This window comes from Bufo bufo, chromosome 5, assembly GCF_905171765.1.
Source record: "Bufo bufo chromosome 5, aBufBuf1.1, whole genome shotgun sequence".
NCBI classification, from domain to species: domain Eukaryota; kingdom Metazoa; phylum Chordata; class Amphibia; order Anura; family Bufonidae; genus Bufo; species Bufo bufo.
This window is the reverse complement of record NC_053393.1, coordinates 93,576,007-93,583,554: the sequence shown is the minus strand read 5'-3', so window position 1 is coordinate 93,583,554 and position 7,548 is coordinate 93,576,007. Positions and strand designations below refer to the sequence as shown.

The 7,548-nt window shown below is 40.7% G+C and overlaps 1 pseudogene; it reads left to right on the top strand.

Moving 5' to 3' along the window:
- The first annotated feature begins 6,231 nt into the window (after positions 1 to 6,231).
- On the top strand, positions 6,232 to 7,158 carry LOC121002402 (annotated as a pseudogene).
- The last annotated feature ends 390 nt before the right edge of the window (positions 7,159 to 7,548 follow it).

Here is a 7,548-nt window from a genome sequence, read left to right as displayed (position 1 = left end):
CTCTAGCCATGGTTGTCTACTGTGTGAAACAGCAGTCACCCAGTTGCTATAGTGCCTGTTTTGCTCTGGATCAGACACTATCTTTAAAGACCCAACATGTGACATACTAAAGGGTTAAATGGTTAAAAAAAAAGGGCTCTGCAATATATTATTTTTCTATTGTGTATTATTTACGAACCCATTAAATAGAAATGAGTGATGCATCATCTCGCTCCATGCACAAGTGGTTTATAACAAACCAATCTTGAGACAGGAATAGGAAATGTCATGTGCGTTTTCCTAGATGGGTGATATATAACAACTGAGGAAAAGAGGATCACAGTGCTAATGGAACAAATATCAGCTATTTGATGACTCGCAGGCATTTTTAAAGAAATCCCAGGCTGTTTCTTGCACTTGAGGTAATTCTGGATAATCATTGGGGTTAAGATAAGGGAAACTTTATGCAATGTATTATGTAAGATTTCAGTTCAAATAGCCAAAAGGCTAATAGGTTCCCGTTTATGGTCTAATTGAAAACATAACATTTATTTTATCTTAATTAAAAAAGTATCAGACGGGAAGAAAAAAGAAAAAAGTTGAAACTAGAGTGCGGCTGGGCTCTGCGGCTGGGATAGTATAGCTTCTTGTTTGGGATATACTTTGTCAACAGACGCTTGCCCCTATATGTATCTATCAGTATCTGGGGATAATAGATGTTTGTAATGTTCTCAGCTTTCTGGCTAATTGTCCATTGACAATTGAGATCTCTACTCTATATCCCTGTATATTATAATTTGAGGAGCACTGTTGTCTGGTGTTGTTTGCCTGTCCCTACATTCAATGGTATTCCCTATAAACACTTCACCCTGCCGCTTGTGTCCGCATACTAGGTGTCTGCAGTGCACTGAGATGCGGACACTAAGTCACAGTCGCATTTTTCCTAAAACCTAAATTGCATCTGCAATGCACTTATAAAATATCTCCAATGCACTTATAAAAATCAGCACTTGGAAAAAGCAGCAAGCTAAGAAGCTATACTATCCCAGCCACAGAGCCCAGCCGCACTCTAGTTTTAAATTTTTTCTTTTTTTCTTCCCGTCTGATACTTTTTTAATTAAGATAAAATAAACGTTATGTTTTAAATTAGACCATAAACGTGAACCTATTAGCCTTTTGGCTATTTGAACTGAAATATTTTTTTCCCGGGTCCAAGGGACCCTGAAGTAAAAAAAGTATTATGTAAGAGGCACAATGTGGCCAGCACTGTATCCGGGAGCACATTGTTGCTGTCATTCTATGAAACAAACTTTATTGGCACTGTAACCACAAATTTTCCTTCTGCACAGTAGCTTGCATTGAAAATTCATAAAAGTAGCAAAACCTTTTAGCCTACCATTATAACAAATAGAGATGAGAGAATCAAAGCTGACGAAGTGGAATTAGTTCCGAATTTTAGGAATAATTTGATTTGCACCGAAGCCGAATTTCCTCGCGCTTCGTGGTAACGAATCACATTTTTTCCTAAAATGGCTGCTGCACGTGTGAGAACATGTAGAACGGAACTCTAGGAAGACGGGATAACCCATAATGCCATGCATGCAGCCAATCAGCAGCCAACCAGCCCTGTGATTTCACAGCCCTATAAATAGCGTCAGCCATCTTAGATTCTGCCATTTACCAGCGTACTTAGTGCAGGGAGAGACGTCTGCAGGCGCTAGGGACAGCAATAGGAAAGACTTGTTTGTGGTGATAAAACAATGTATAAGTGCAGGGAAAGGATAGGGAGCAATCGTTCCATAGCATTTGTGTAGAACAGGGTTCAGTAGGGGAGGTTACAGACTGGGTAATAGGAACAATCCTATTACACCTTAGTGCACGGACTGGGGATCCAAATTGCCATTATACAACTCTGTAATTCCAGCAAACCGTTCTTGTTAATGGGGTATAAATTCTGTTTGAGAGATACAGCCATTAACAGGGTTTATTACAAGGAAATATTTCTAAAGTACTGTTATATGTTGTAATGCTCTTTTTGCCGTGTATAAATGGCAAAAGAAAAATATATTTGCCTTTGTGTGCTACAGTGATATATTCTAAAGCCCTGTTTGTCATGTATTAGTGGCGAAATAAAAATATATTCACCGTTTAGCGTTGCACTTATCTGTTGAAAAGCCTTTTGTGTTGTGTAAAAGTAGAAAAAAATTAGGGCCTAATTGCCGTTCAGCGGTGCAGTGATATACTCTAAAGCCCTGTTTTCCATATATTATTGGCGAAATCAAAATACATTCACCATTCAGCATTGCGCTTATCTGTTGAAAAAACTTTTGTGTTGTGTAAAAGTTTAAAAAAAATAGGGCCTAATTGCCGTTCAGCAGTGCAGTTATATATTCTAAAGCCCTTTTTGCCCTGTATTAGTGGTAAAAGAAATATACTGTATTTTCTCTGTTCTACTTTGCACTTATATTTTGAAAAGCCTTGTGTAGTGTAAAAGTGGGAAAAAAATAAGGCCTATTTGCAGTTCAGCGGTGCATTTTTATGTTGTAAAGCCCTTTTTGCGGTATTGACCAAATAACTTAGTGGTGAAATTTGTTATGTGAAACAGGCTTTTTTCGGGAACATTGATGGGTGATTGTACACCTCCTTATGCTGTATGGGCCGAATTACGTAGGGGTGAAATTTTTTATTTCAAACATGTTTCTTTTTGGGAAAATTGATGAATGATTGTACACCTCCTTTTGCTGTATGAGCCGAATTACGTAGTGGCAATTTTTATTTTTCAAACATGTTTTTTTCAGGAAAATTGATGGGTGATTGTTCACCTTTTGCTGTATGGGCCAAATTATGTAGTGCTGAAATTTGTTATACAAAACAGCCTTTTTTTGGGGAAAATTTATGGGTGATTGTACACCTCCTTTTGCTGCATGAGCTGAATTTCGTAGTGGTGACATTTTTTATTTCAAACGTGTTTTTTTTTCAGGAAAGCAATAAATTAAAGCAATAAATGACAAAAAGAAAGCATATAAAACCCTAAAACAGGAGGGTAGCACGGAAGCACTGAAAAACTATAAGGAAAAAAACAGAACATGTAAAAAACAAATAAAAGCGGCCAAACTAGAGACCGAGAGATTAATTGACAAAGAGAGTAAAACTAACCCTAAAATGTTCTTCAATTATATAAATGTTAAAAAGTATAAATCTGAAGGTGTCGGTCCTTTAAAGAGTAATGAGGGGGGAGTCGCAGAGAGCGACGAGGAGAAAGCAAAGATGTTAAATATTTTTTTCTCCAATGTATTCACTGAGGAAAATAAACTGTCAGATGAAATGCTGAATGCTGAAATAAATTCGCCATTAAAAGTGTCCTGTCTGACCCAGGAAGAAGTACAACAGCGACTTAAAAAAATCAAAATAGACAAATCGCCAGGACCGGATGGCATACACCCCCGTATCCTAAGGGAATTAAGTAATGTCATAGCCAGACCCTTATTTCTGATATTTGCGGACTCTGTACTGACAGGGAATGTCCCACAGGATTGGCGCATGGCAAATGTGGTGCCAATATTCAAAAAGGGTCCAAAAACAGAGCCTGGAAACTATAGGCCGGTAAGTTTAACATCTGTTGTGGGTAAACTGTTTGAAGGTTTTCTGAGAGATGCTATGTTAGAGCATCTTATGGGAAATAAGCAAATAACGCCATATCAGCATGGCTTCGTGAGGGATCGGTCATGTCAAACTAATTTAATCAGTTTCTATGAGGAGGTAAGTACTAGACTTGACAGCGGCGAATCAATGGATGTCGTGTATCTGGACTTCTCCAAAGCATTTGACACTGTACCTCATAAAAGGTTAGTATATAAAATGAGAATGCTCGGACTCGGAGAAAACGTCTGTAAGTGGGTAAGTAACTGGCTTAATGATAGAAAACAGAGGGTGGTTATTAACGGTACATACTCAGATTGGGTCACTGTCACTAGTGGAGTACCTCAGGGGTCAGTATTGGGCCCTATTCTCTTCAATATATTTATTAATGATCTTGTAGAAGGCTTGCATAGTAAAATATCAATTTTCGCAGATGACACTAAACTGTGTAAAGTAATTAACACTGAAGAGGACAGTATACTACTACAGTGGGATCTGGATAGATTGGAGGCTTGGGCAGATAAGTGGCAGATGAGGTTTAACACTGAGAAATGTAAAGTTATGCACATGGGAAGGAATAATGCAAGTCACCCATACATACTAAATGGTAAAACACTCGGTAACACTGACATGGAAAAGGATCTAGGAATTTTAATAAACAGCAAACTAAGCTGCAAAAAACAGTGTCAGGCAGCGGCTGCCAAGGCCAATAAGATAATGGGTTGCATCAAAAGGGGCATAGATGCCCGTGATGAGAACATATTCCTACTACTTTACAAATCACTGGTCAGACCACACATGGAGTACTGTGTACAGTTCTGGGCTCCTGTAAACAAGGCAGACATAGCAGAGCCGGAGAGGGTCCAGAGGAGGGCAACTAAAGTAATAACTGGAATGGGGCAACTACAGTACCCTGAAAGATTATCAAAATTAGGGTTATTCACGTTAGAAAAAAGACGACTGAGGGGAGATCTAATTACTATGTATAAATATATCAGGGGGCAGTACAGAGATCTATCCCATCATCTATTTATCCCCAGGACTGTGACTGTGACGAGGGGACATCCTCTGCGTTTGGAGGAAAGAAGGTTTGTACACAAACATAGAAAAGGGTTCTTTACGGTAAGAGCAGTGAGACTATGGAACTCTCTGCCTGAGGAGGTGGTGATGGTGAGTACAATAAAGGAATTCAAGAGGGGCCTGGATGTATTTCTGGAGTGTAATAATATTACAGGCTATAGCTACTAGAGAGGGGTCGTTGATCCAGGAAGTTATTCTGATTGCCTGATTGGAGTCGGGAAGGAATTTTTTATTCCCCTAAAGTGAGGAAAATTGGCTTCTACCTCACAAGGTTTTTTTGCCTTCCTCTGGATCAACTTGTAGGATGACAGGCCGAACTGGATGGACAAATGTCTTTTTTCGGCCTTATTTACTATGTTACTATGTTACTATGTTAAAATTGATGGGTGATTGTATACCTTTTGCCGTAAGGGCCGAATTATGTAGTGGTGCCATTTTTTATTTCAAACATGTTTTTTTTGTGGAAAATTGATGGGTGATTGTACACCTTTTACTGTGTGGGCCCAATTACGTAGTGGTGAAATTTTTTATTTCAAACATGTATTTTTTTCGGGAAAATTGATAGGTGCTTATACACCTTTTGCTGAATCGGCCGAATTGCGTAGTGGTGAATTTTTTTATTTCAAAGCAATCTCCGCTGCTCTGTATCTCTTGTGAAGTCAATATTTCCAACTATGCCCCTCTCGTGATTTACACCAAATACATTATTTTCATGTAGAGATCTAAGAATTATGTTGAAGGCATGTAGTGTATGCAAGCCATGCGTGACCCCTCTCATCACTATCACACTGTTCTGCACCTGGTTTGCCTGGGTGAACGGAGTCACACAGGGGAGGAACTACTCCGTGTCCTTCATCAAGAAATCGAATCCTGGTTTTCTCAGCGAAAATTAAAATCGGAACTATGGTGACCGACAACGGGAAGAACATGGTGTCAGAGCTGAGTTAAGGAGGGCTGAGCCATGCGCCCTGCATGGCACACGTGTTCAATCTGGTTGTCAAGCGGTTCCTGAAGTGTTCCACCCATCTGCAAGACATCCTAAAAATGGCCAGGAAACTTTGCATGCACTTCAGCCACTCGTACACCGCAAAGCAAACCCTCCTTGAGCTTCAGCGGCAGAATGGCATCCCCCAACATAGGCTGATATGCAACGTTTCCACCCATTGAAATTCCACCCTCCATATATTGGACCAACTGTACGAACAGAGAAAGGCCATCAACGATTTCTTGATGATCCAAGCGAACAGGAGTAGTTTCCTTTGTAATTTCAATGTCAGCCAGTGGCAGCTAATGCGTGACACCTGCTGATTGCTCAGGCCTTTTAAGGATGCCAATTTATTTGTCAGTCGCCCGGGCTACAGGAGGAACGATGTCATTCCACTGCTTTATTTCCTAGAACAGATGCTGATAAATCTGTCTGGTCAGGGGACTGGAGACGTGGCGCCTAGAAAGATGGCGGCAGAGTTTGATACATTTGTCTGTCAAGATTTCTGTTTACAGTCAATGAACGGGAACATCATTTATCGCATAGATATGCAAACACCAACCGATGGGGTGTTAACCCCCAGAAGTAGGTCATCGGCATGAAGGACCAGTTATTTTCACAGCTCGAGGTATCCTTCCGGAAGCTTGACCTCTGCACATCGACAGTCTGCATTGAAAAGCTTGTCTAAAAGAAAAATCCTGCAGTGCACCCCAGTGGAGAAAACTGTTGATCCCGCACAGGCTGCTTTGCTCTTTCGAAAACAGTGGACTCTGTACAGCGTGACACCGATGTATAATTTTTCATACACCAGACTGAAAGAGTATTCCAAGCACCTGTCTGCCCACATAGCTGCCGACAAGCAGAAGGGTCTTGCCATTGAAGTGGGCTCAGAGCTGAACCTAAAAGCCATATTTTCCTGTTTATCTGGACTCAAATCAAATTACAGAGATCCACTGGCTGTGCTCATGCAGATTTAATCTAAGCCTCCACTCACCAAGGCAAGCACAGATGACCGGATTGTGTGGACAAGTTTGTTCTCCAGGACGTACACAGAGGACGATCTATTGGAGGTGTTACCAAAGACATTTACTTGCCTCCCGCTCTTCCTGTATAATAGCTCCGAGGCGCTCATGGCTATCGTAGGGATGTGGTTCCAAAGAAATTTTGACTGTTGTTTCAGTAAGCTGGTGATCAGTTCTCAGGACCTTAAATGGCTAGCAGCGATGTGTACCGGGTATGACGTGTCTGGATCAGTGTCGGCCACAGAGCTTGTTTTCTCTGTGCCCGTCGAACCTTGCATGGACATTTCTTATGCCATCCACACAGAGGACTTCAAGACTTTATGGAATAATATTCATAAATCAAAGAACGAGGTCACGTTGAAGGAAGTGGACAATTTATTCCAATATCTTTACTCGCATTTCTTTAGACACTTTAGAATCTACTTATCAGAAACCCAGCTTGTCAAGGAATGAGCTGGAGTCGGCTTGTTTGCTGGAATGTCCTCCAGTTGTCAGCCATAACCTCATACATTTCATGATCAATATGCATTACCATCGTGGTCACCCCGACACTGGTACAAAACACAGAAGACATGCAAATATTCCATTCACGTGTCATCTCTGGTTTAGATCCACTCCTGTTTTTTTGGGCATTAGCAATACTGAAGGATTACAGACCAAATGCTGACCAAGTGAAGGCAGATGCTCCACAGACAGGATCTGTTTTTTGTGGGTTATTGTTCTGATGGATCAGAGGAAGGGCAAAATAATCAGTGACGTCAACACAAACTTACTGCTGACACTCTCTCCACTCTGTCGGGGGTCTCTACTTGTATAAGCGTTTAATAGAACAGGTTCTGTAGA